We start from the raw sequence: 27,743 nt of genomic DNA on the forward strand, positions 1-27,743 counted from the left end.
TTGTCAGACACATGGATGAACATAATTTCTTGGGGGAAGAGTCAACATGGTTTTAGTAAAGAGAAATCACCAAACTACTAGAATTCTTTGAAGGGGTCAACAAGCATGTGGAGAAGGGAGATCCAGTGGATATAGTGTACTTAGACTTTCAGAAAGCCTTTGACAAGATCCCTCACCAAAGGCAAAGTAAGCTGTCATGGGATAAGAACCTCTCATGGATTGGTAACTGATTAAAAGATAGGAAACAAAGGACAGGAATAAATGGTCAGTTTTCAGAATGGAGAGAGGTAACTAGTGGTGTCCCCCAGGGGTCTACACTGGGCCCAGTCCTATTCAACATTTCATAAATGATCTGGAAAAAGGGTTAAACAATGAGGTGGCAAAACTTGCAGATGATACAAATCTACTTAAGATAGTTAAGTCCCAGGCAGACTGCAAAGAGCTACAAAAGGACCCCTCAAAACTGGGCAACAAAATGGCATATGAAATTCAATGTTGATAAATGCAAAGCAATGCACATTGGAAAGCATAATCCCAACTATACACATAAAATAACGGGGTCTAAATTAGCTGTTACACTCAAGAAAGAGATCTAGGAGTCACTGTGGATAGTTCTCTGAAAAGATCCACTCAATGTGCAGCAACAGTCAAAAAAGCGAACAGAATGTTGGGAATCATTAAGAAAGGGATAGATAATAAGACAGAAAATATCATATTGCCTCTACAAATCCATGGTATGCCCACATCTTGAATACTGCGTGCAGATGTGGAATTGGAAAAGGTTCAGAAAACGGCAACAAAAATTATTAGGGGTATGGAATGGCTGCCATAAGAGGAGAGAGTAATAAGATTGTGACTTTTCAGGTTGGAAAAAAGACGACTAAAGGGGGATATGACTGCAATCTATAAAATCATGACTGGTGTGGAGAAAGTAAATAAGGAAGTGTTATTTACTCCTTCTCATAACACAAGAACTAGGGGCCACCAAATAAAATGAATAGGCAGCAGATTTAAAACAAACAAGGCACAGTCAACCTGTGAAACTCCTTGCCAGAAGATGTTGTCAAGGCCAAGACTATAACAGGGTTCAAAAAAGAACTAGATAAATGCATGGAGGATAGGTCCATCAATGGCTATTAGCCAGGATGGACAGGCTTGGAGTCCCTAGCCTCTGTTTGCCAGAAGCTGGGAATGGGCGACAGGGGATGGATCATTTGATGATTACTGGTTCTGTTCATTCCCTCTGAGGAACTTGGCATTGGCCACTGTTGGAAGACAGGATACTGGGATAGATGGACCTTTGTTCTGACCCAGTTTGGCCGTTCTTATGTTCACAGGGTCTGCAAACCGTGTAGGCCCATTGCACAATGCTACAAATGAAGGGATAGCAGACCAGGACATGGCTCACTGTCCAAGTGCTCTGAGCCCTACTTCGCACGTAGCTCTCCCCTAACAAAGCCCTTGTATTCAAGCTTCATTTTGGGGATGAAGATTCTGAAGTCTAATGCCATCTCTATTCAGTTGTTTTTGCCCCCACAACTCCCGCAAAGTCTTGTGCAACGTAACCAGCCTGGCTCAGTGCAGGTGGCCTGTATTAGGTGACTGAATCTTGTTTTTGCTCACTGTGGAGAATTTTCGTATTAAAATTTCTCAGATACAGAATGACCTATATGTCTGCATGAACAGAGGGCAGTCTTTTGAGTGGAAAAACACTATGGATGAAATCCTGCCCTCATTGAAATCATTGGGAGATATTCCTGGAGGGGCCAGAATTTCACCCTACGCCTTCTCTTGAACTTCATGCAGTGCTGCTCACTGTCTATATCAAATCTATCCAGTTGCATTGTCTCTCTTACTGGGAAAGCTGTGCTCCAGTGTCTTTGATTATTGGAGCTACCTAAATAAAATAAAAAAGAATAAGAAAAAAAGTTAACGTTACACAGACTTTTCAAACTGATAAAAGTAGGGCAAACTTTGAGCCTCGCACCTACAATAGCACACCTTTAAACTTTAGGCCTGTTTGAAAATCATCTTGAGATCAGGAGTCAGATTAATATAGTGGTACTGTAGTGACACATCATTTAATGGCAGGTTTTAGAGTAGAAGCCATGTTAGTCTGTATCCGCAAAAAGAAAAGGAGTACTTGTGATTTGTTAGTCTCTAAGGTGCCACAAGTACTCCTTTTCTTTTTATCATTTAATGAGTTGCCAATTACAGGATAATATTTTTCATGGCAAATATCTGAAAACTCCACTGGAAACTATGGTAGCTCTGCAGCAACCCTAAGTTAATGCTGTGGCATTATATCCTTATAACATGGTCAGTCAACACTTTATCTCCAATGGGTCTCAATATAGCAGTTATATTGTATATTGTACTGATTTTGCTACTTCAGTTCTATGTTGTTCACACAGTTTTTTTTGGAGGTACTAGTTTATAGCTGAAAGTTTTTGTCACTGCTACCATTACTCCTTTCTACTAATCTGCTGATAGAAATGGGATAGCTCCAATATTCTCTGTCCAGCATATCTCATGATTCTTTCTTTAATTAAAACATAATGGCTTTTCAGGTTGGAAGTGTCTGTGCGAGAGATGAGAATTCCTAAATCTAAGTTGAGTCCCTTGTTTAGCACAAAAGAAAACACTTTAAAAGAAAAACCCTGTACTTCTGTCTTTCTGAAAAGTCCACATCTGATCACATTTTATATTAAACAACCCAGAGCTTAGGACAAGAGGAATTAGGTTCTCTGTACCAGAACACCCAATCTTCAAATTTAAACTCAACTCTTTGGAATAGTTTACCAAAAGGCAAATATTGAATCCTTTAAGTTTCACAGCAGGAAAGTCTGAAAGGATTATATTCTGAGGTAGCTGAATTTTTGAAAGATTACCTCTTCATGCCATTCACGTATTCAAGCCATGAAAGTAAGGCAGGGCAAGCCCTTCTCCATGGGCAGATCCTGCTTAGCACCATAGTAGGTCAGTCAAAGAGGTTGTAATTCCTTCCTCAGATGCAAATCATAAGGGTTCTTCCCCCACCCCCAACAGTGAATGAACCTGACCTAAGCTGGAAATAGGGAGAACAGTCAAAGATATCCACTTCTCTAAAGGAGGAGGGAGGAAGAGGGCTGCTGATCAGGCAGCCTGTAAAGGAAGCTGGGAGTAGATTACAGAGCACAGGGACTGCTCCAGATGGGCCTGAGAGAATCCCTGGAGCCCAGGGCAGAAGTAGTCAGTGGGTAGTGAAGTCCAGATCCAGGCTGGGCTCTAGTGGAGCCCAGCACTGAGTTTGGGTTCACAGATGTTCAAAATTCAAGTTCAAGGCAATGCAATTCAAGCAGTGGACACGTATGTCTACCCAGGTAAATGGTTTCCATGGACAGTGATGAAGATGATGAACTAGAAAATAGAATTATCTTGGGCTGGGTAACATTCATAGATATCAAGGTCAGAAGGGACCATTATGATTATCTAGTCAGACCTCCTGCATAATGCAGGCCACAGAATCTCACCCACCCACTCCTGCGATAAAACTCTCACCTATGTCTGAGCTATTGAAGTCCTCAAAGCATGGTTTAAAGACTTCAAGGTGCAGAGAATCCTCCAACAAGTGACCTGTGCCCCATGCTACACAGGAAGGTGGAAAACCCCCCAGGGTCTCTTCCAATCTGCCCTGGAGGAAAATTCCTTCCCGACCCCAAATATGGCGATCAGCTGAACCCTAAGCATATGGGCAAGATTCACCAGCCAGATAAGCAGGAAAGAATTGTCTGTAGTAACTCAGATCCCACCCTATCTAACATCCCATCACAGGCCATTGGGCCTATTTACCATGAATAGTTAAAGATCAATTAATTGCCAAAATCATGTTATCCCATCATAAGATCTCCTCCATAAATTTATCGAGTTTAATCTTGAAGCCAGATAGGTCTTTTGCCCCCACTGCTTGCCTTGGAAGGCTATTCCAGAACCTCACTCCTCTGATGGTTAGAAAACTTTGTCTAATTTCAAGTCTAAACTTCCTGCTGGCCAGTTTATATCCGTTTGTTCTTGTGTCCACATTGGTACTGAGCTTAAATAATTCCTCTCCCTCTCCTGTATTTATCCCTCTGATAAATTTATAGAGAGCAATCATATCTCCCCTCAACCTTCTTTTGGTTAAGCCAAGCTCCTTGAATCTCCTTTCATAAGACAGGTTTTCCATTCCTTGGATCATCCTAGTAGCCCTTCTCTGTACCTGTTCCAGTTTGAATCCAGATGGACCTCAGAGAACCCCTGGAGCCCATGGCAGAAGTAGTCAGAGGGTAGTGAAGTCCAGATCTACACACAGTATTCCAGGTGAGGTCTCACCAGTGCCTTGTATAACGGTACTAACACCTCCTTATCTCTACTGGAAATACCTCGCCTGATACATCCCAAGACCGCATTAGTTTTTTCACAGCCATATCACATTGGCAGCTCATAGTCATCCTGTGGTCAACCAATACTCCAAGGTCCTTCTCCTCCTCCGTTACTTCTAATTGATGAGTCCCCAGTTTAAAACTAAAATTCTTGTTATTAATCCCTAAATGCATGACCTTACACTTCTCACTACTAAATTTCATTCTATTACTATTATTCCAGTTTACAAGGCCATCCAGATCCTCCTGTATGATATCCCAGTCTTTCTCTAAATTGGCAATACCTCCCAGCTTTGTATCATCCACACACTTTATTAGCACACTCCCACTTTTTGTGCCAAGGTCAGTAATAAAAAGATTAAATAAGATTGGTCCCAAAACCGATCCCTGAGGAACTCCACTGGTAACCTCCCTCCAGCCTGACAGTCCACCTTTCAGTATGACCCGCAGTAGTCTCCCTTTTAACTAGTTCCTTATCCACCTTTCAATGTTCATATGGATCCCCATCTTTTCCAATTTAACTAATAATTCCCCATGTGGCACTGTATCAAATGCCTTATTGAAATCTAGGTACATTAGATCTTCTGCATTTCCTTTGTCTAAAAAATCTGTTACTTTCTCAAAGAAGGAGATCAGGTTGGTTTGGCACAATCTACCTTTTGTAAAACCATGTTGTATTTTGTCCCATTTACCATTGACCTCAATGTCCTTAACTACTTTCTCCTTCAAAATTTTTTCCAAGACCTTGCATACTACAGATGCCAAACTAACAAGCCTGTAATTACCCGGATCACTTTGTTTTCCTTTCTTAAAAATAGGAACTAAGTTAGCAATTCTCCAGTCATACGGTACAACCCCTGAGTTTGCAGGTTCATTAAAAATTCTTGCTAATGGGCTTGTAATTTCATGTGCCAATTCCTTTCATATTCTTGGATGAAGGTTATCTGGGCCCCCCGATTTAGTCCCATTAAGCTGTTCAAGTTTCACTTCTACCTCTGATATGGTAATATCTAACTCCATATCCTCATTCACATTTGTCATCCTACCATTATCCCTAAGATCCTCATTAACCTTATTAAAGACTGATGCAAAGTATTTGTTTAGATATTGGGCCATGCCTAGATTATCCTTAACCTCCACTCCATCCTCAGAGTTTAGTGGTCCCACTTCTTCTTTCTTTGTTTTCTTCTTATTTATATGGCTATAGGACCTTTTACTATTGATTTTAATTCCTTTTGCAAGGTCCAACTCTGCTTGACTTTTAGCCTTTTCACTTTATCCCTACATGTTCTGACCTCAATAAGGTAGCTTTCCTTGCTGTTCCCTCCCATCTTCCACTCCCTGTATGCTTTCTGCTTTTTCTTAGTCACCTCTCTGAGATGCTTGCTCATCCAGCTTGGTCTACAACTCCTGCCTATGAATTTTTTCCCCTTTCTTGGGATGCAGGCTTCCGATAGCTTCTGCAGCTTTGATTTAAAGTAATCCCAGGCCTCCTCTTCCTTTAGATCCATAAATTCTTCAGTCCAATCCACTTCCCTAACTAATTTCCTTAATTTTTGAAAGTCAGCCCTTTTGAAATCAAAAACCCTAGTCGCAGATTTATTTTTGTTTATCCTTCCGTTCAGTTTGAACTGAATTAGCTCATAATCACTTGAACCAAGGTTGTCCCCTACAACCATTTCCTCTATGAGGTCCTCACTACTCACCAAAATCAAATCTAAAATGGCATCCCCTCTAGTCGGTTCAGCAACTACTTGATGAAGGAATCCATCAGCTATCACATCTAGGAAAATCTGAGCCCTATTATTATAACTAGCACTTGTTCTCCAGTATATATCTGGGAAATTCAAGTCTCCCATGATCACACAGTTTCCATTAGTATTTACTTTCATTAAGAACATTAAAGAGGGCTCTTCCATATCCAAATTAGATCCTGGCAGTCGATAGCACACCCTAACCACTATCCCAGGGGAGGCTCTAGTAGTTTTCTTCCCCAATGTGATTTTTGCCCAGATGGACTCTGTCTTATCCATTCCATCACTTTTTATTTTGTTACATTCTACCTCATCACTGATATACAATGCTACTCCACCACCTTTAGCTTTATTTCTGTCTTTCTGAAACAGCACATACCCTTCAATACCTGTAGTCCAGTCATGACTACTATTCCATCATGTTTCTGTTATCCCTATAATATCTGGCTTCACTTCCTGCACTAGTAGCTCTAGTTCCTCCATTTTGTTGCCTAGGCTCCTCACATCTTAATTTTTGCTGTTTGGACTCGCTCACCTTATTTACCCGATTAGGCACGGTCATTATACAGCCAGTATGACCTATAAGACTGGTATCCACACTGCCCTTCCTCCTTATGTCCATTCTCCTACCCATGGCTGTATCCTTTCTTACTTTGTTTTCTTCCCTCTCAATGCTAAAATCCGATGTGGAGATTAAGTGGACATCTCCCAACCATCTCCCCCAATTCCTAGTTTAAAGCTCTCTTTATCAGTTGTGCCAGCCTCCATCCTAGAAGTCTATTTCCTTCCCTACTCAGATGAAGTCCATCCCGAGAGAACTGTCCTCTGTCCATGAATGCCTCCCAGTGGCCATACATCCCAAAGCCCTCCTTATAGCACCACTGCCTAAGCCATCTGTTGACAGTCATAATCTTGTCAGACCTTTGTTGCCCTTATCTAGGAACAGGCAGAATCCCACTGAAGATCACCTGAGCCTTGATTTCCTTAAGCATCTTCCCCAGTCTGGCATAGTCTCCCTTGATACGTTCCAGCGAGAATCTACCTCTATCATTTGTTCCCACATGCAGGATAATCAGTTGATTCTTTCCTGCTCCCTTCAGGATCCTTTTAAACCTCAGGTCTACGTCCCGTAGCACCTGGCAGACAGCACACCCTTCTATTTTCTGGATCAGCTCTGGTTACAAGCCTGTCTATTCTTCTCAGTATGGAGTCCCCAATCACGTAGACCTGCCTTTTCCTGGTGATGGTGCTATTCACCAGTCTATCCCCTGTTCTCCCGTGTAATCCTCTTCAACCCATCCTGTATCCCCCTGGGGCTAATAATTGGTGTAATCTCCATTGACTCTTCCGCTTTTCCTATAGGACTAGCTGCTCTTCTCTTCTTCCTTGCCCTTCCACCTTCAGTGACCACCTGCTGAGCCCCTTTTTCATTTTCTAACTCTGCAAACCTGTTCTTGAGCTCTATTTCTCCTTCGCTAGCCCATCTTTTCCTCTGCCTGGTTCTCTTAGTCACATGCTTCCACTGTCCATTTTCTTCACCCATATATCTCCCCTCAGAATTCCTCAGTCCTACTTACATCTGCAAGCCTGATCTTTTCCCTTCAGCTGCCTCATGTCTTAGCTCCATAATTTGCTTGAACCAAACTCAACCAGACTTTCCACCTGCATCTCCAATCCTCAGATCTTCTCTTCCATCAGCTCTATCAAGCGGCATTTCATGCAGACAAAACTCTTTCCAGGTACCCTCTCCAGGATCATGTACATACCGCAGCTTCCACATCCAGTCATCTTCATTGTGTCTTCCACTACATGGGTCACTCCCACTGCTGCCTCTGTATCCTGTCATAGCCTTCCCACCTAAATCCTTCTCCTACAACACAACTCCCACAGAAACTCCCCTGTTTACAGCTCTGTTTGCTGCCTCCTGTGCCGCTGCAGCTGTCTGTGCTGCTGCCTGACTGGCTGGCTGGCTATCTTTATAGGACCCCTTCTCCTCCAACAGAACTCCCACTCCATTCAGCAGACTAAAGCAGTTTCTTACAGAGAGGATGCCACCTTGCCTGAAGTGAAAGTTGTATAACATACACATTCTGCCTGCTGGCATGTATGGCTGAAATTTAGACACCACCAAAGGAAATGCTTGAAGATAAGGCAAAGAAGAGAGGCGAAGGCAATGCTTGGTATCACATTGAAGGACACGAGAACTGACATGTAGAGTTGGCAACAAAGATTTTATGTCATCATCAATACAAAGAGTAGGTAGAAGAAGCTCACTGGCCTGCTCACTAGGTGGGGGATGGAAGATAAACAAAAATGGTTTTTAAATGACTGTCCATAGATTTCAAATGAAGCAGAAGCCAGCTGTGAGTTACATGGCGAGATGAGCTGACAAAGTTGCTGGGATGAGAATGGTGCAAAATCAAAATAATGGTGCTTTATGAAGGAGGCCTTTGTCCAGCAGTGGACTTACGATAACTGACTGACTGACTGACAGAAGAAGTGCCTAGAGGCCCCAGTGACGGATTGGAGCCCCATTGTGCTAGACACTGAAGAACTGTGCACACGTCAGTAAGAGGAGGACTGAAGTTTCTACTAGTGTTGTTGGAAACACTACTTCTTAAGGAGAAATCTGATGAAGACTCAGCAAAGTCCCTACAATATGTGCCCAGAAAATTGTAATTGCATCTTGTGTGTTATTATTTAGCTGTAAGATTTATAAACTATAACAATCAACTATAAGCACCATAGAGATGTCTGCTCTAAGTGTTGTTTTAGCACAGATTCGTTTTTGTAGGTGAGTTTAGGAGAAAGCTTGGGAACTAGTGAAACTATAATAAAGAAAATAGGGCACTTCAATAAAAAACTTGATATGTGTAGAAGGGAGTAAGAAAAGTGAAAAGTACAGAGGCTTACCTATGTACATAATTGAGCTAAAGAGTAAGCCATTATACATGTAGCACTTGAGCCTTTTCTCATTGAAATCAGGTGCAAAATTCCCTTGGACATCTATGGGAGAAGAATGAGTCCCTTTAACACCTTATTTAATAGAGATGGAAAATCACATCTATTTTCTATTTGCATTTTGGTTGTGACTTTAACAAAAATGGAAGTGGCAGTGAAATATTGTAACTCACAGACAAATGAAGCATTATTTAATGGATTTATATTTCTTTGTCTTTCTTGGGCTGAGCGGGTAATCTGCAGTTAATAACAGACTCCATTCCCAACATGGGTTATTCCTGTGTACAGGCAAAATCCTTGCCTTTCAAATAAATCACATTTTTTTCCAGTTCTGTAATTGAGAAGATGATTAGAATTGGGGCTAGCCCCTCCCCACCTTATTACGGAATTATAGCAGAAGATTCAGCTATGAAAAATCCATGCATTGCAGAGACTTGCACGTACCTTGGGATCTGCCAGGGACAAGGAATTTTCAGGATTTCCACGACATTGCCAGCTGTCTCTCTGGATAGTTTGGGCTCCTGCAGAATACGTACTGCCTAAGATTCCCTTGACCATAGCTAACCCTGGAACCATGCTCCCATGGAGTTTCGACACTGATGAGGAAGTAGCAACAACAGGTACTGTAGACTTTGTCTCCACATTCTTTGCCTCTTGAGACCGTTCCACACAGGAATCTCCTGGTGCATATCCCTGCCATCACCTCTACCACTAGCAGTAGTGGAGGGAAATATAGAAATTAATTTGACTAGTTATCTGGATTTTTCAAATCTTATTTTAATCATTTTCCACCACTTTACAAGCCAAATTCTGAAGCAATATTAAACCCATATCCAAACAATATGCACCTAAAAACAGGTTTGGAGTGATGAAAAAAAATATATATAGCATCAACCAACCAACCCTGGCTTCCTTTTTCAAGAAGACAGTGCATTTGTTAAAAATGATTATAAAATAAATGCTCATTTTACATTATAGCACAATAATCTGAGCACAACTAAGACAGTAACAGAGATAACGTTTAGTTTGTCTGCTCTCCTTTCCCATCTCATTAATGGTTTTGCCATGAGTTCCTTCTGGGTCATCTATTAGTAGAATATACTCATATTCATTTAATCCCACTACAACCAATTATACATCCCCCTTAACTAATCTCTCTCGCTCTTTGCCTACAGAATTATGTCTAATGAAGGATATCAATATTAAGGATTGAAATGATTGCAGTCCCTGTCTCCATGAAATAATTATAACCAGTAAATATCACACATGTAACACCATAGTGACAACATCCAGAGATTGGGAACAGCATAGTAATGATATTCAAACAGGAATCCAGCACCCCTTCAACCCTAGAACCATTAATAACTGCAGCTGAAACAATCGACAGAGGGGAAATGAATCATTCCCTTTGACTAGAACAAACCGATAGTAAAGTGTAATAGTTTACTAAACAACTGAGTTTAGGAGTTAAATGACTAAATTACAACTCCATGAGTTTTTTCAAAGTACTGTCTGATCACAATAATGGATTGTCTGAAAACTTTTATCTTAGCCATCGCCTCTGAGTTATGCTTTTAAATTATTTAAACATGCTATTAATGAAACATGCAATACTTGTAAAGAAACTACTTTTATCAACACATCTGAAAGACAAAATATATAGTATGCACATTAGAAATATCCATCTTCCAAAGAGCAAGAGCATCCTCCCCTTGTTCCCCTCTTTCCCGCAGCTCCGTCCACAAAAATTTGCGGAAGTAATTTGATAGTCATAATTGTTGTTGATTCTGACTTGACTTCAAAAAAATCAAAAGAGAAACTTTAAAAAACATCCTGTGCACCTATTGTGTTGCATTATGATCCAGTGTGAATGTCAAAGTACAGCATATTGGAACATATCACTGAAACATGAGACTGAATCACATGCAAAAAACATACAAGAATTGAAACAGTGTAGTCAATATCTATCTATCTATCTATCTCATATTGTACACACATAGAAGGGCTGAGTTTGCACAGGCTAATATATTTCTGGCATTTCCTAACTTTTGAGTGCTTGACTTTGCAACCTTAATGTTCTTGTAACATAGGTTAAATATGTTTATACATATATAAATTATCTAGGGGTTTTTTTTAAAGGAAATTGATCAAACAGAAATTACATTGTGTGGAACCAAAACTGACTTTCATGTGGGTCATCAATAAGGCTGCAAGTTTGTCAAGGAGGTCACGGATTCCATGACTTTCTGTGACCTCTGTGACTTCTGCAGCGGCTGGTGCGCCTGGCTCAGGGACAGCTCAGGCAGCCCCTGTGCCAGTTGCAGCAGCCACTGCTGGGGCAGTCTCAGGCCATCACATTTCCCCCTCACAGCACAGAAGAATTTGGGTGTGGGAGGGGGGCAGAGGTTGGGGCATGGGATGGGGTGAGGCAGGCTCTGGGTGGTGCTGCTGAATTGGAATTAATTTTCAAACTGGACACCATTAAATTAGGCTTGAATAAAGACTGGGAGTGGATGGGTCATTATGCAAAGTAAAACTATTTCCCCATGCTTATTTTCCCCCCTACTGTTACTCTCACCTTCTTGTCAACTGTTGGAAATGAGCCATCCCGATTATGACTACAAAAGATTTTTTTCTCCTGCTGATAATAGCTCACCTTAACTGATCACTCTTGTTATAGTGGGTATGGCAACACCCATTTTTTCATGTTCTCTGTGTATATATATATCTTCCTACTGTATTTTTCACTGCATACATCCAATGAAGTGGGTTTTAGCCCACGAAAGCTTATGCTCAAATAAATTTGTTAGTCTCTAAGGTGCCACAGGTACTCCTAGTTCTTTTTGCTGATACAGACTAACATGGCTACCACTCTGAAGCTTATCTGGGGGGCTCCCTGGAAGTGGTGACCTCCCCCTCGCTCAGCTGCTAGGCGGAGTGTGGCCAGGAAGCTCGGTGTGCTGCCTCTGCCCAGAGTACTGGCTTCGCAGCTCCCACTGGCCAGGAACCACAGCCAATGGGAGCTGCGGGGGCAGTGCCAGCAGGCAGATGCAATCCCCTTGCTCCTCCCACACCCCAAATCTGCTGCTGCTGTAGGAGGGAGGAGTGGAGCCGGCTAGGGAGCCTACTGGCCCTGCCAACCTCTTTCCCACAACACCAGTGGGGGCCCTGGGCCATGCACCACTGCGTGCACCCCCCAACACCTTGGCTGCCCTCCCCCAGCACCTGTGGGGCCCCCAGGCAGCTCCCTCCCAAGTTTAAGTCATGGGTATTTTTAGTAAAAGTCATGGACAGGTCACAGTCTGTGAATTTTTGTTTACTGCCCATGACCTGTCCATGACTTTTACTAAAAATACCTGTGACTAAAAAGTAGCCTTAGTCATCAACATAGTAGAGACCCTTTGAGCCACAGCACAGACCTCTCTGCCACCTGAGCTAGCTGATAGCTGTTGTAGGTTGTCATTCTTTATGTGAACCAGCCAGTAGAGGGAGTTAAGACATTTTATCATTGGATTTCACAGATATTTGCTGACAACAGAGGAATGTTCAGACCTCTTTAACCCAGGTCCATGTTCTGGATGGGAGGGTTCTCTGGTGAAGAGACCCACCTTCCCCTTATCTGTGCTAAGACTGACCCTTTTTTCTGTCCCCTAGCATGCCCTCTCCATCTTATTCTCTAATCAACCTTTTCATTTGCAAAATGGGGACAATAGTACTTCCCGACCTCACAGTTATGTCATAAGGTCTAACTCATTAAGGATTGGAAAGTTCTTTTGAAACCTATAAGGTGTTACAAAAGCAGAAATCATCATATGAAATTCCTGCACAATCAGCAGAGTACATGCAACACAGATAAACACAATTAGTTGTTAAATGCTATATACCTGACCTGGAAAAAGAAACCACGGTCAGCCCCAGTTTCTACAATCTAGAGCATATCAACTGTACAGGAAGTGAAAACAGAATAGTTACCAGTGGTGCAAATTAGGAGGGGTTTGGGGGAGGGATGAATGCTGCTTGTTTAACACCCCCACCCCCTGGTTTTTGCACTTGCTCAGCATTCCATAGGCCACAGCCAGAGTGGCATGACCACTTTTATGCAATGGTCACATACTAAATCAATATAGCTGGTGCCGGAACAGTACAAAGTGCCACCCTGCTGCACAGTCACAATGCCACTTACATTTCAAATGCTAAATTTCAGTGAGTGGTGTTGCAATCTGGTGCACAGGGTCGCACAACGCCACTCAAATCTGGCCCAGTTGCCCCTCCATCCACACAGATGGGCAGCCAGGCCAAATGAAGTTGCGACATGGTGAATAAGCAGTTTGTTTCTGTATGGTGGAGCGAAGGGGAGTCTGCCAAGAACCTGACTCCTAACACCACTAAGTCATGCACTGGGTGGGTAAGAGACTCCTTGGCTGAGGGAGACCGGGGGGCCTGCTGGGAGTTGTGGGCAGGGCAGGGGGAAGAGCAAGTTCCCTGCTGGGGGGGATGGGAATTTGCTTATCCTCTCAAGAAATAACTGAATTGGCACCACTGCTCATTTGTCTGAGGGCTCAGGCATTTCATACAAGGATCCCATTACTGAAACACCCGTTCAAGATGATATTCCAACAGTATTCACCCAGACTCTGACTTTGGTAGCCAATAACCTACAGATGAAAGGTTCCCGGTGTTCTGAATAGGAAGGGAGTTGAGAAACGAGCTCCGCTCTTTCTCAGGAAATTTCTTCTTTGCAGTAGTCAGGCCTGCAACATCAGATCACCAGGATCATCTTCTCTCCACCTCCCAAATTCTGAAAAGAAACCTTCAGAGGAGGCAGAGGGATCAGGATGTTTCTGAGCTGAAACTGAGCTACTGCTCGAGATCAGAGAGGGCAGTGACATGCAGTTTCACAGACATAGGTGTGGCATCTGCAGGAGGAAGCCAAATGTGACTGGAAAGTGTGGTCTCTCTGAGGCTGGGGAAGCAGGCAGTTAGCAGGCACCAGAGAAGGAGTTAAGGGTGAATAAAAAGGAAGACCACTGAAATTTAGAGGAGAGTGCTGTGACAGGCTGGCTACTGAGAGCACTGCAGAAAGCTCTCTGCTGTAAGAGGGACAGCAGAAAGTGGAAGGAAACTTGCCAGGATAGGAGTTGGGAGGGGAGATATACCCCACCTGGAAGTGCTGGCGCCTGTGCTCACAGTTTGGACACTGGAGGCAAAGTCTCCAAAGCTAGAAAATGGCTTAGGAGAGGTTCCCAGGTGGAGGGTTGGCTAATGGATGCTTCTGCCAGGGCCTTGGTTTACATCTCATCTGATAGACCCACACACAGAAAGGTGCAGGATACCTATTTTATGTCTTGCACTGAGCAAGCCTAGGCCAGGGAGGTAATTTCAAATGTGAATCACCTTTGAGTCTTGGGAGGAATCCAGGTTTGCCTGGGGAAATCACTGAAGTCAAGATGAGGGGCATGGTTTCTTTTTTTAATATAGAGGCTTTCTGCTGAGCTTGATTAGGAAAGAAAACCTTGAACAGGGGGAGGAGAGAAGACAGAAAAGCACTGCTAAAAACAGGGCTTAAAAAGGGTCTGAATAGCAGAAAAGTATAGGTATATCCCTGGAGAGACTGGATGGCTACTGAGAAGCTGTCGAGAAGGCGGGTTGTCTGGAGAAACAATGTTTGAAGAAAGGGGCAATGCAGGGGAGATCCTTGTTGATTCCACATCAGCAGATTGAACTCCAGAGCGGGCAGACAAGCCCACTCCTCCTACACAGGTGAGCTATTAATGGATCCTCCAGTATCAAATATCAGAGAAGTATAAATACATTCTAGCTCCTAGGGTCCCTCCTTAATAAGAGCACACTAGTTGTCAGGTGCTCTTCTTGTTTTCTTCATGAAAGGACTGAAGCGGAACCAGTTCCTGTCTAGGCCACTCCCTCTGCAGAAGGTAATACCAGTCCCACACATGAGGTGGCTTCTCAGGTCTCCCCTGAATAAGTGTTCCCTTGCTCTTAGTAGAAAACTCTGTTACAGAACATAAAGCTTTGTCTGCCACATCTTTCTCACTGGGGAGGGAGGAAGGCCTGAAACTCTAGACTTCTCAACTTTTCCCTTATTTTCTTCCTTAGATGACCAAGAACAAACAGGAGAAACAGGATTCAAAACATAGAAAATGAAGGAGGATGACTGATGAAAGGATTCTGTGACTCCACCCAGAGGCAAAGCAAACCAGAATGAGGAGGTCTGGTGGAAGCATTTATGTTGTTGTCCCTTTGGCCTGAGCAGATAGCCAATATTTGGAGCCTTGAAAGATTGCTTCAGTTAGGAGGAGACATGGATGACACAAGGTAGGTATATTCTTTGGTGCAATATTGTTCTCTCTTTTTTTGGTATTAAAATGTTCAAAGTCCTGTTTCTCTGAACACAGTGAAAACAAAGATCAATGGGTAGTTTCCTTGCTCGCAATTTTCAAGTCTGCCCCTTCAGTCAGTCCGGTGCCCCAAAGAGCTCTGTCTCTGCTTCCTCTTAGGGTCATTCTCATGACTGAGGCCATGTCTACACTTACATGCTTACAGCATCACAGTTGTACCGATATAGCTGTGCCTCTGTAAGATCGCTCATGTAGCTGCGTTATGCCAATGGGAGAGAGAGAACTCCTGTAGACGTAATAAAACCAGCTCAATGAGCAGCGGTAGCTATCACGGTGGGAGAACGTCTCCTGCTGACATAGCACAGTGCACACAAGTGCTTATGCTGGCAAAACTCATGTTGTTGGGGTGGGGGAGGGGGGTTCACACCCCTGAGTGACAAAAGTTTTGCTGACATAAGTGCCAGTGTAGACATGACCTGAGTCTCTAGTTGTCTGCTAGATTTCTGCCTTTCACACAAACATAGCTTGCCAAACAATCCTCAGCCTCTGCATTTGCAATTAGGGAACCTCTCAGCCCTTAGCTTATGGTCAGACCTTGCCATTTAGCCCATTTATTTGACAGCAGCTTTTATTGTTTCCAGCTACCTCATTATATAAAGAGGTTAATTGCACCTTCTAGTTAGCCAGAAAGAAGGGCGCTTAGCACACACATTGGCGTTAACCAGGTCTGTGATAGTCTAAAGATCACAGACTCACTTGATGGCAGTCATTAGTACCTACGAGCACAATAATATATTCAGGGGAGAGAATTCTGAGTCTCCTGGTTTCCCAATGGCACCATAATGTCATCTGTACCTTAATCCACTGTTTTAGGAGAAGAGAAGAGAGAGACATATGGACAAAGAAGGTTTGGGGCCAGAGTATTGACAATCTCCTGTTTTGAGTTCATTGGAGTGTTTTGGGTCACTGAGATGTACCCATTTCTTTAACTCAGGCCAGTCCTTGCACATTAATAATGTCAGATGGAAGAAGAAAAGTGTGATGTTCCACCTCTGCCCTTCCCAGCTTCATCTTGTCCTTTAAAAGTTGTAAAATGACATGCAAAGGTTAAAATAACAAATTACAAAGGAATTGCAAAGTCGCAACTAATACATATTACACATTATTCCCTGAAAAGATCTATGTTAGTTACTAAATAACATAGTTAATATAGTTAGAAATAAACAATTCCAAAGGTTTAAATATACTAAAAAACTTACAGAATCACAAATCAATGCACATCAGGATACCAAGCAGATCAATTATTCATAACACTCTTTTTCTAAGCTGCCAACATATTACACTATGAGAAAACATATATAACTCGGATGTACTCTGGTATTATATTCCTTTCATAACCATGCCATACATTTAATGAACAATATACACAGGATATCTAAACACCTTGATGTACGGCAAGGGGGAATGCAATTCCCCTTCTACTGCTAGAGCTGAGGGAGAGCTCCTTCTCCTCTGGCTGATTGGCAGGAATATCAGTTCCCTCACAGCTTCTCATATTGTTTCAATTGTAACTTCAATTGTAACTGTAAACCACTGTACCCAACCACACATTTTCATTACTAACCAAGAGGGCAAAGTTAAGACTGAGGGTGGGGGTGATAGTGAGAGATGAAGGGTTTTATAATCCAGGGGGGAACAGGTGTTAATTTCCAGGCACTCAAACATGGTTTTAAAAGCATGTAGAATTTTTGCACAGAAAGTATAACGTTGGTTTGGGATGCCAGCTAGACTCCACTGAAATATACTCCACTTATACTGTTGCTATATTAAGGACAGATTTTGTTTGTGATGATTATAGATGTATACATTTATTTCAAGGTCAGTTTGAAAAGTGTCAGAATTACTTACTAGCTATGGGCAGTGGAAAAGGGGGGAAGATAAAAGAGGGGGTTGCTCTGTCTTTCTAGGATCGACAGGTGTAGAAGGTGTGGGGTATAGGGACATTGTAAATTCCATTCCAGTACTGAATAGCGTATGGCTACTAATAGTTTCTTCCAAGAAAACTGGAGATTTCTTTTGAAACAAAGGTGTTTGTTATATGACTATCTGGTTTTGGATTACCTGGTTGAGAAGATTGGCCTGGGGAAACTATTGAGCTAAATGCTGAGTCTGGATGAGGCAATGTATAGAGGTACCTGTAGGAGTACTGTCTACATTATAAAAAGAGGGGTTGCCCACTATATTATATTTAACAGGTATTTTGTTGTTCACCTGTGGAAAACTTGTTTAATAAAAGCTGTTGCCAGTGATCTTTAAAACAAGAAGGTGAGTTTCTGTATTTATTTCATGACATCCAAGTAGCAGACCCATTATGGTCTTTCCATTAAGTGCACCTTAAAACACTGACATAATGTTTCCATGTCTTTGGCAATCTCAGCTTTCCTATACTTCCAAACAATCTTCTTTTCCCCTGTATTTTGTATACAGTAACTTCTCCATCTCCCCCACAAAAACCCATCCTAAAATCCTAAACAGAAATGTATGGACAAAAATTTCTATTAAAATAACATGGCAGGCCTAACTGACAAAACCGAAATTCAGAGTTAAGATTGAAACTCCATGCTTAAGACATCCTGTTGTGCTTTGTTGCATTTTAATAAGTGTTCATCTGACCCTTTGCCAGTTAATTGTAGGGATCTTCAGAATTTCGTTCTAGGCCCCTTGCTTTTTGATACCGATATGCTTCTTTTACGTCTATTTTAGGCACCTTCAGGTGAGGTATCATTGCTAACTTCATAACACTCAGATCTATTTTGCTCTTTTAGCTGGTCCTACTGAAGAAGCATTAGTCTTTTCATCTTACCTCACTAAAGTGCAAATTGGGATCTCACAGAATCTTTTAAAAATGAATGCCGTTATAAACGAGAAACACTACAAAATTAGATAGATTTCCTATAACCTGCTGCTTTGGGTTTTTAGTTTCATTAGTTGGAAATGAGACTGTCATTTACAATACTGCCAGCAATTTGGGGCAGTTAATGGATTGAGTTAGCTGTGTTCTTGCTCTTTTACCACTTTCTTATTTGGAGCTTAATCCTGCTCACAACTATTCCCATGGTGAGGGTCCACAGTAACTACCCAGTCCACCTAGTTACCACAGCTCTGGAGGCTACTTGTAGATCTTTGGAGTGGAGAGAAACTCTTTCCCACATGAGACAGCTTATGTGGCTGCCTAGTTCTCACTCAGGGGTTGGAGCCTGTGACTCTGCTCCACTTGATTTCGATATAGGAAGATCAGAGGAGCACCGAACATGTTGTAACTCTGCCTCCCACATTACCCCTTTTGTGGATTTTCTAAGAGCCTCCCCGTTATTAAATCATCAACAGAACGGCACAGCCTATGTATCCAAGATTATAGAAAATTTTAATTCAGCATTGGAGAAAAGAACCTGTAAGAGAGCATGACAAGTCAGATGTTTCCTGCTGCCAGTGTTGCTACCCTCTCCAGTAGGGAGAAGAATTCATGCCTTAGTCCTGAAACAAACAAAGGGGAGAAGGAACCCCCTCTTCTAAAGTTCATCCTGTCTCCTGGAAAGAGAAGTTACCCTGCCTTGGCATCATCAAATTAAGGGAACTCAAAAAGGAAATAATGGCAGGAAGGGAAAAGAGTCACAAAAAGAAGAGAGCTGGGGACTTTCGGAGGATTACAGGAAGAGACGGATGCCCTCCAGCACATCAAGGAAATAGAAAGGGTCTTCAAAATGTTTACTGACATTTTAGATAAACTGGATTTTTATGCTCTTTTATGCTCTATGATTTTTATTTGAACTGATCCTCTGAATCCTCTGAGGTTTGTCCATCAATAGTGGAAATCTAGTGAACAGTATGTTACTAATGACATTTCTCATTGAATGCAAATGATTCAAAAAAATTTTTTTGAGAATTTTTCTTTCTTGTCTTAGGCAGCTAGGAGAGGGAAAGAGTTTTAAAAATAAAGAAAATTATCACAAGTAACCAGTTGCAATACATTCTCAGGGGCTAACTGATCACCATATTTGGAGTTGGGAAGGAATTTCCCCTCAGGTCAGATGGGGGGAAGGGGGTTCACCTTCTCTGAAACATGGGGTACGGGTCCCTGCAGGTTTAAATTAGTGTAAATGGTGGATTCTCTGTAACTTGAAATCTTTAACCATGATTTGAGGACTTAAGGAACTCAGCCAGAGGTTTGGGGTCTATTTTAAGAGTTGGTGGGTGAGGTTCTGTGGCCTGCAATGTGCAGGAGGTCAGACTAGATGATCATCCCTTCTGACCTTAAAGTCTGAGTCTATGAGCAAATGTATTCTCACTGTGATGACATAAAGATCTTATAGCCTAATTCCACCTTCCCTACCCCACTTAGTGAATGGGAGGGAGCTTTTATGCCAGTACAGTCTATTTCTATACTGTATAGACTGACATTCATTAGTAATTTCCCCCAGTATTTTATAGATCAAAATTGATTTTGTAACAAAAACAGAAAAAGCCATAATGAGTTAACTGATAAACATTTATTTGCTCAAAAATCATTAAAGTATTGACATGTTTCTATGCACTAACATGTTAGACAACTTGCTTTTTGTTTGAACCAAGTCTTTCAAATCTTGTCTTCTCAAAACTGCAAACTTTCCCTGATCTTTGATCATCTCACAAACTATACTTAATACAAACAGTATCCCTGGGTGTAACTTTGGTCTGATAAGGTCATCCCAATGGTGAATTTTCCATAGGAGTGTATGTTACAAAGAACAGGATTTTCTGGTCACTTTTCCCCCCCTGCTGATTCCAAGCTTCCTCCTCTGTACAGGAAATATTAGATTTCCAAGGTACCTGCTGGGCTAAGCTGTTTGGTTCTGCCTCTACTCCTAAACAAAGTAAATGCCTGCCAGTGAGTTCTGCTTCTTTAGCTCTGGTGTCCAAAGCTGGTTTTCTGTTTATATTCAGCCGTTTGATCAGGTACCTAGATAGATTTTTTAGATTTTCTTTTAAAACTAGGGTCATAATGGAGGGTCACTCATTTATTTTACAAGCAAAAAGCCAACTTTTTGGAAGTCATGAACTTTGCCATATCCATATTAAATGTTTAAATTCATTCTAATGTGCAATGGCCCCAGTAAGCCTCAGCAGCAGGTCCGTGATGAAGTTGACTATTTTTTTAAAAGCTACATTTTTAGTATTTGCTCTTGTTTTTTTTAAGAGATTGGTTAAAAATAACGCAAACCAAACAACTTCCACTCCTCACCACTGTCAGACTACAAACTCACTGGGTTCTCTTGCATGCTGGCTGACAGAACATGTCACTTTCCTCAAATTCTTATAGAATGGCTTTTGATATGTAATTTTGCAGCATCTGCTACCAGTCAATTGCTGTGAACTCTTTTACATGGATGTTGGTCAGATCAGGGCTGTAAAATAGGAACATGAGGGTGGGGAATCTGAGCAGAGTGGCAACCAGCCATGAGTGTATTCTGCTAGTGCATTCTGCTGGAAAATTCTTGATGTTTTTCAGAAGGTTGGTTGACTAGCGTGTGTCTTGGTGAGGCTGAGATCTATGCTCTGCAAGGAAATGTGATTTTGCAGCACATTTAGGCCCCAATCCTGCAATTGAATCTGCATGGATGGACCATTGCACCCATCCAGCATCCCACTGACATCAGTAGGGCTCCAGGTGGCTGTAAGCATCTGCCTATGTGAATTCTATTGCGCAATCACTTCAAATATGATTCAGTTGGCAGGTTACTGACAGTGTCAAATGGGTTGTGGCTCAGTAAATCTGCAAAGCATGCACAGTAGAGGCCCATACACCCTTCACAATATGGGTTCTCACGTCTTCCACAAGGTCACAGCAACTACATTCACTTCATGAGCTACATCCATTGAGCAGAACCTGGGGTCCCTTCTGGTCACTATGACTATATATATTCCATACGATACACTATTGTACGGCTACTATGAATATATACTCTTCATACTATATACACTGCAACCATATCTCCTTCAAAGCACCACACATAATGAAAGTAAACCCTCTTCTGATCTACACCACTGTGTAAATTAAAAAGAGTTAAACATCCACTTAAATTCGGTATTCCATTCCCAGTCTTCTGGTTTGTAGCAAGTTCTCTGTGAAAGAGCCTTCAGGTTAGCTCCTGGGGATCCTGTGCAATGGTCTGCCTCACCTTAGTCAAGTCACTTCCCCGAAAATGCAATGTGTTAGTAAGAGAGCTATATACAGGTAGAGTCAACTTCTTTTCTTGGGAATCCTGTGCTGCTAGAAACAGCTGATATATTTCAGGCTCGATTCCACTCTCAGTTACACTAATGTAAATCAGAAGAAACTCCACTGAAGTCAGCTGAGTGCAACCTTATACAAGTGGCATAACTGAGAGAAGAATCAGGGCCTTTGTTTCCGGCTTTGGGCTAGTGCCTTTAGCGTTTTTCATTTTGCTACTATGATTCCCAGAGAAATAAGTATAAAATGAACCTCCAACACACAGTACCAGTTCATTTACTGATCCTCATTCTGTAACCACAGTTCCTAAGGAAACAAGTGTGAGGTCTACCTCCAGCATGCAGGACATAGGGACAATGCATGCATTCATTTCTAGTTAAATACAAAAGGTATGTCATTAATAAAGAGTAATCAACTATATTAAGGAGTATACTGGGGATTAGCTGCCTTTGCTCCAACACAGTACACACTACTTTTTTATATATATAAATACCCCCACCTCCCTTGAAGTCAACATTTCTGTCACAATTTTTAAAGTATTTTACATATAAAATGCTGCAGATTTCCAGATGAGCCCCTATGTACAGGCATATATTAATTTAATCTGAAATGCTACAACTGACATAGTATAAAATATCCCTAATGCGACAAAAAGCCTCACACGATTGTCAATTCTGACATGAAGGAATTAGCATACACTACAACACAGCACATCGAGTTTAGCTTCTTTAAAATTTATATTTAACCATGAAATCAAACAATGCTTAATGTAAACATATAGTTGATTTTTATAAACTGTGATTAGATGCAAAGTTAGCAAGTTGGAAAACAGCACAATGATACCAAGGGGGTGTAGCAGGGGGATTAGAAATACTGAGAAATCACAAAATATTTCCCATTTTATCAATTTAAAAACTGTCATTCTTCTACAAAAATACCATTTTTGTTATTTTCTTAATACGTCACTTTTGTAAAAAGGAAATGTGGCATTATTACAGATAACTTGACTTCTTTAAAGTATTCCCAAACCTCATTTCCCTTTGAAAATCTCTCTGAATGACAAAGTACACAGGGCCAAATCCTGCCCTCTGTTACATTTAGGCAACCCATTTCAGTTCAGTAGGATTGCATGGATGCAGCTCAGACTAGAGTTTGGCCCACATTATATGTACAGAAGTGATCAGGGAGCAAACACGTTTTCATTCACCTCTCCCTCCAAACTGTCAGTTGGATAAAAAAAAAAAACCTGTTATATTTTGAAAGAAAAAGAAGTGAGTCTTTTAGTCACAAAACTCAGCAGTAAGAGGATATAAAGGGTGATGCCAAGAGCCTTTTCTAGTAGCCATTCCAAACAAGTCAGAAACTGAAACAAGAACTGGGTCATAAAATGAAAGCATTGTATATGCAGTAACATGGGAGAGTTAGAAATACAACTTGTCAGCCCTACACAAAGTATGTTATAATCTTACCTAGGGATTTCATGGAACACATTAATATTATTAATCTTACCTACCACAAAGGGATGCTATACATTCTAGTAAGTTAACTTTTGTATAGCACTTTGAAGAGGTAAAACTCTCTATAATGTCAGTGTTATGTATTATTTTATACTCTACCTTTGTCTTTTTTTGTTAAACTTTAGAGACAGAATCCTTCTGTCTATTTACTTCATTCAGTGTTATAATTATATGCACATTGCTGTAAAAAGATACATTAATCAGGGTAAAAATTGCACTTCAACTGAGATAAATGTCATCCTAAAATTTAAACAAACTTTTTTTTCTCTGTAAAATATTTATATTTAAGGGACAGCGTAGATTTGTCAGAAAAATGACGTGCTTGAAAACTGAGTTCATGCCATAGCTAGATCTCTAAGTATCCTGCCATGATATTGGAAGCTCTTTCAGAGGGTAAAATAGCAGGTTGTTTCCCTGATTGCCAATACCTATTCCAAAAGATGGGGCAGACGCAGTAACGGGCATTTTGTACAAATCTTCTGGAATGTAAGCTGGCTGCAGATGAACACTAGTATTTAGTCAGAGACGTGTTTACTGATATTTTTTTCAGCCAAACATCACAATATACTATAAAACATATGAAGAAGGCAAAACAGTTAGGCACATTCTGAAGAGTGCTTTTATTTTTTCCCCTAACTATAATGGGTGATTGCTTTTCTGCCTAAACAGCTCAAAAGGGCTATGAAAACTAAAGTCCTTAAAAGCTGTTAAATGCTTCTTCAGCTTTACAATAAAATTCTGCATTACAAATCTTCTGGTAAAATCTCTGGAGCATTACAAGCAGTACTTACATAATTTTCCGTTAAGTCAGTGTTTGTATATTCAACACCTAGAAAATAAGGAAAGTGAATGTGGGTAATGAAAAAAACAACATCCCCCCCACCAATTCCAATCCCTCCCCTCCCGCCCCCCACATACACCTAAGAGGCAGGAGGGAAAAAACCCCAAACAAAAACCCTCAAACAGCCATGCAGCTATTAAACATATGCCAAAGTAAACAATAGTGTTAGGGTCTGCCATAGCTTTGCCCTGCAGGTAGACGGCAGGCAGCACAGAAGGAAAGCAAATGGAAAGGAAAAGAGAAAGACAGTACAGGATGTGGATGAGATGCCGAGCCCTGAGAGCATGAACGGCCTGATTGTGATACTCAAGTCACACCATCAGCCATGCAAAACAGGACATACCTTTCTGGCTTGCTGGTTCTGTCGGCTGAAACAAAGCAGTCCCATTCTCAGCAGGAGGCCAAATCAAAATGAAATTTTATTTAGTCTGCACTGTCCCCAGATTGGGTTTCAGAATGACTGCTTTAGGAGATAGCATGGATGTGGGTGATGCATGCTTTGCATATGAAACTGCAGTAGAAAAAAAATCTACATAATCAAAAAAATCTGTGCTGTGTATATGGCAAAAAACCCTGGACGTTAGTGATTCAGTGACAATGGAGGTTTTCAGAAATGACCTTTCTGAAAAAAAATACACTTTTCTCTCCAAAACAATATTTTCAATAAATATATAATAGGTCATTTTACATGTAATTATTCAGAAGCTGCTTTGAGTGACTTAAACACGAACATTTATCTTAATGTTTTTTAAAAATGCATTAGAATTATTGTTTGAAAACAAATACAGAGAAAATATACATCTAAAGAGTATTTTTGTGTCTTGCAGTGACAGGTTTTGTACTTCAGAGTCCTTTACAAATTTAATGTTTTGTTTAACTCCCTTCTTACTACAGCATCCAAGGAAAGGCCTAGAAAAGAACATCTGCTTTATGTACCACTAATCTAATGCATGCCACTTTGCACTTTCAAGGAAGGACCCATTTATTTAATTACACTCTTAATTTTGCAGACTATTAATATATATATAAAAATCATCAAATGATCTCAAAATGTTTGCATTAAAAGTTAGAAATAACTTATGAAGACAAGGAATAGTCTGCAGAATATGCAGGATATATACCATGTAATGCCTTTGTTGTCAGTTATGCTGCAAATGAGATTTTCAAATAGGATTTGCAGACGCAGGGCAGCGATCAACTCAGTGCAACAACAAGGAAAGAGAAGTTGCAAACAGTAGTCTGTGAAAAAAGGGGCAGAATGGAGCCTGTTTGTAAATACATATTACTATCCTAAGTAAACACTTATCACTGCTTGATTTTGGTACATCAGTTACTTGGAACTAGGTGATACAATAATTTCATTTTGTATATGTATATGTGTGTGTGCGCGCGCATATGCCTGTATTATACTTACATGTAGATGCCTGTATAAAAATAAAACAAACAATATACATGGGTTCAAGTTACAGATATTTCCATGCTAAAACAAGCAGTGTTAATGTTATGCTCTATAATCTACTGAGGGGTAAAGAAGAGGACAAAAATATTAAAGAATATTGAGAATGCAAAGGGGATAACGTAATAAATAAACAAAGATAACTTCCAAGAATAATGAGATGCAATACAAATCTTTTACAGAACACTGATGGAAATCACTGACAACAATGCCACCATGTACATACACCCCTTGGAGAAATGGTCAGACCATTTTAGAATTCAATCTTCCTTGCTTTGTAGGCTGAGCTTGAGATTTTCAGTAATATGTACTAGAAAATTGGTACTTTAAAATTAATACACAGACGTTTTGGAAGGTAACTTCAAACACATACTGTGTACTCCTATGGTTCTTTAAAGCCAGAAATCCACAAGGAGTAGAGTGCAAAAATACCCCCCCCCCATCTTGTAACAACTGTGTTTGTATTTCTTCTTAGTAATAACAATAGTAGTTGGATTAACTATTGTCTTGAGTAAGACGCTCTTAGCTATTCTCCAGTTTCATACTGTATCATATTTATTCTGATATACATCTTATAAGGGAAGCTTTGTCTGAATTGAATGAATCTTGATTTTTTATAAATGCTACTTCTTGTCATCGGACCTCCCTCCTTTGTGGAAAAAAAAGAAGCGAGTATTCCCAAAATTCAATGCACCTGGCATTCACTTTATACCTAATAAGCATCCGTGAATATGCAAATGCTCTGTGTCTCCAGTAACCTCATTAATTTATTCCTCAGGCAATCAAAGAATGTGAACCAGTCCTCTGCCACTAGTACTGGAAGTGGTACGCCATTCAGCACTGCTAGAATCAGCTGAAAGCACATTCTGCATATTGAAAAACTGTTTCATCTCTCTTCCTGCCTTTGCTACTCTAATTCAAACAAAGACTTCCTACCTCAATCTACATAGCTGACAGCAAAAGTTGAAAAATGCCAAGGAATAATTAAGGCCTAATATATATATAAAAAGAAGGTAAATAGTTTAAACAAAATCTCAACAGAATTCCAGTTTGAAAACTGCCTGAGTTTTGTTATTTATTTATTTGTGGGGGGGCTTTGACCTGCTTTTACTCTGCAGAGCAGCTGAATAATCTTTTGCTTTGCCCATGTTAAAAGCCCTGAATAATGTTTATAAAATGTTAGGGAATCCCGGTAGGTTTCCTATTTAACAAGCCATGTATGACAAATCACAGTGTAATGTACTGCGTTCTTAATCTTTAATTAGAATGTGAATATCTGCTAGAGAACGCAGTTAACTTTGACACATTAAATCTTCTGGTTAAAGTGCCTTACAGGAAGTGCAAAGATGAAACACTGTAACAATCTACTGCCTCTCTCTCCATTCACCCAGACAGTTGGGGAAGGATGATAACATCTTGTAATACCTGCTCTGTAGTAATTAATCGCTGTGGTATTTAGGACCATTCAAGTAGACAAATATGACAGAGACAGGGACAATTAGGAACCTTGTTCAAGCTACATTAACTTTTCCAGCTATTACAACACAGCAGCTCAAGTTTGCTTGTAAAAGCTGCAGAGGGATTGTTATGCATTAGCTGTGCGATTATTAATGAAAGAAAAGGAGAATTGTGTTTATTGTAGTTTGAAAATTGCAAATAAATTTCAATTATCTGCTATGTCATTTTGTTAAACATGCATTCTGGAAATGCCTTTGTACTCTACATCATGAGCTACTTATAGCAAACAAATACTAGAAAGCCTTTGGGAGATATAAAGTCAATATTTTTGTTCAACTGGGCTTCTCTCTTGTTGAAACCGGAGATGGACTGAGCTACCTGAAAATATTTCAGAGAGTTAGCGAACCCTGCAGACACTTGGGTATTAATGCTACCTCCATCAACCAACAGGCATTTGAATCAGACTCTTGCAGGTGCTGGAACATCTCTGATTAAAGCTGCACTCTGCTCCACTAAAATGAGAAGGCTGAACTTCCACCCAGTGATTGCATTCATAATGTGCATACAAATAAATAAATAATAATTGGAAAAAAATCTGCCTTTTTTCCATTAGTTCTACAGTCAGCAACAGAATGGACTACATGAAACACAAGGGGAAGATTGGAGAATGGTATAGATTATGTCTTTTAAAGGTTACATGCTGTGCTTTACTTTTCCATTGACAAACTGCTA

General features: G+C 40.7%; 1 long non-coding RNA gene across 1 annotated transcript in view; it reads right to left on the reverse strand.

Moving 5' to 3' along the window:
- Positions 1 to 24,933, reverse strand: part of LOC119843495 — a 178,105-nt gene extending 153,172 nt beyond the window's left edge. Inside the window, exons 1-2 of the long non-coding RNA XR_006280675.1 lie at positions 24,441 to 24,933; positions 24,048 to 24,085 (exon numbers count right to left, since the gene is read on the reverse strand). This is a non-coding gene — a long non-coding RNA (uncharacterized LOC119843495). The remainder of the gene's footprint in view (positions 1 to 24,047; positions 24,086 to 24,440) is intronic.
- Positions 24,934 to 27,743: the final 2,810 nt, after the last annotated feature.

Source organism: Dermochelys coriacea, chromosome 1, assembly GCF_009764565.3.
Source record: "Dermochelys coriacea isolate rDerCor1 chromosome 1, rDerCor1.pri.v4, whole genome shotgun sequence".
NCBI lineage: Eukaryota > Metazoa > Chordata > Testudines > Dermochelyidae > Dermochelys > Dermochelys coriacea.